Source organism: Triticum aestivum, chromosome 2A (assembly GCF_018294505.1).
Source record: "Triticum aestivum cultivar Chinese Spring chromosome 2A, IWGSC CS RefSeq v2.1, whole genome shotgun sequence".
NCBI lineage: Eukaryota > Viridiplantae > Streptophyta > Magnoliopsida > Poales > Poaceae > Triticum > Triticum aestivum.
The window spans coordinates 103951743-103954227 of record NC_057797.1 but is presented as its reverse complement, the minus strand read 5'-3'; positions in this window follow the sequence as shown (position 1 = coordinate 103954227).

The window sequence follows — 2485 nt, the reverse complement described above, 5'->3', positions numbered from 1 at the left end:
CGGCGAGGCGCGTCGGTGGCCTCCTATCGATCCCGATCCAGATCGGGAGAGAGGAGGGGAGGGGATATTTTGCAGGAGAGGAGTGGGGGGTGTCGGTGGAGTGGGGGTGAGGTGGTGAGTGGATAAGGGGGCATTGGGTGGCCGGTTGGGCCGATGGGTTGGCCCAGTTGGGCCACGGCCCAGGGGGGTGGTTTCTCTGATTTTTGTTTTCTGTTGGTTTGTCCCTTTTGTATTATCTTTTATTATTTCTTTTCTGTTTTAATTCATTTAAAAGTATTTAGGCATTTTATAAAAATGTGTTTACTTCACCATAATTACCGATGCAATAATAGACATAGCCCGAACATTTTATTTTAATATTTGAAAACTTTTGTCGTTTGACTTATTTAGGATTTAAATTTGAAACGGTTTTGAATTAACCCGAGATTAATTACAGTGATAGAGATGACGTGTCACCATTAACGTGAGATCACTATAGCATGATTATCCGGGCGTTACAAATCTCCTCCACTACAAGAAATCTCGTCCCGAGATTTAGGAGGTAGAAGGAAACAGTGCAGGGTATTCATTGCGAAGACGATCCTCGCGTTCCCAGGTGGCTTCGTCTTCAGAGTGATTCGACCATTGGACCTTGAGGAACTTGATCGCCTTCTGACGGGTGCGGCATTCAGCTTGGTCGAGAATGCAGACCGGATGCTCTTTATAGGAGAGGTCCTGTTGCAATTCGAGCACTTCATGGTCCACTGCTCGGATTGGGTCCTTGAAGCAGCGTCGAAGTTGCGACACGTGGAACACATCGTGAACCTGAGAAAGGTTTGACGGAAGCTCCAGTTGATATGCCACTTTTCCACGCCTTTCGAGAATAGTGAAAGGACCAATATAGCGGGGAGCTAGCTTTCCTTTGATCCCGAAGCGGTGTGCACCCTTCATTGGTGTAACTCGAAGATAAGCCTTTTCGCCAGGTTGATAGACCATGTCTTGGTGATGACGGTCATACTGATTTTTCTGACATCACTGAGCAGTCTTGAGATTCTCGCGAATAATGCGAACTTGTCCTTCGGCCTGTTGGATAATATCCGGACCAAAGAGTGGACGTTCCCCCGTTTCTGACCAGTTCAGAGGGGTTCGACACTTTCGTCCATATAGCACTTCGAAGGGGGACATCTTCAGACTAGCTTGATAGCTATTATTATAAGAGAACTCGGCATATGGAAGAGATTCCTCCCATTTCTTGCCGAATGATATTACACAAGCTCGAAGCATGTCTTCGAGAACTTGGTTGACACGCTCAACCTGTCCTTGCGACTGAGGATGAAACGCAGTACTGAACGACAGATGAGTCCCCATAGCTTCTTGGAAAGCTGCCCAGAATCTTGAAGTGAATAAGCTGCCACGGTCTGAACTGATAACCAGTGGAATACCGTGAAGTGAAACAATTCTGGCCATGTAGAGAGTAGCAAGCTGACTAGCAGTGATTGTCTCTTTGACCACCAGAAAATGTGCAACTTTAGAAAGTCGGTCAATGACGACAAGAATAGCATCATTACCTTTCTACGATTTGGGAAATCCAGTGACGAAGTCCATCTCAACATGGTCCCATTTCCATTCAGGAATAGAGATAGGTTGCAGAGTTCCAGCAGGCCTCTGATGCTCTGCTTTGATACGGCGACATACGTCACACTCAGCAACATAACGAGCAATGTCCTGCTTCATATTAGACCACCAGAATCTTTGATGAATATCCTGGTACATCTTTATACTACCAGGATGGATGGACAGAGGCATATCATGAGCTTCTTGCATAACCCTTTTAGTCTTATCCAGGTTTTTCTTCGAACATGGTACCACTAGGCAGCCTTTGAAATACAAGGCGCCATCGTCGGTGATAGTGAAGAATGAGGGCTTTCCTTCTGCTAGATGGCGTTTAATCTTATGGACTTCAGAGTCATAACCTTGTATAGTCTTTATACCAGCTACGAGACTAGTACGACAGTCAGGGTATTTAGAGAACCCTTAGTAATAACAAGAAGATTCATCTTGCGGAATTCCGGGGGAGGGGGAGCGAGTGCTCCAGGAGGAACAATATGGAGGTTCAACTTTCTAAATTCTTCGACAAGCGAGGGCTGAACTTTATGAACCTGGAGGTGGTTGCAGTAAGACTTGCGGCTCAAGGCATTAGCCATTACATTAGCCTTGCCGGGGGTATAGGATATACCCACGTCAAAGTCTGCAACAGTCTCCATCCATCTCTGCTGACGGAGGTTCAGATCTGGCTGAGTAAACAGATACTTCAGACTCTGATGGTCAGTGAAGATCTCGCAACGATTACCGAGAAGGTAATGTCGCCACTGCTTCAGTGCATGAATGACAGCAGCAAGCTCGAGGTCGTGAACTGGGTAGTTTTCTTCGTGAGGGCGCAGTTGACGAGAGGCATAAGCAATCACTCTGCACTCCTGCATTAGGACACAGCCTAATCCTTGACAGG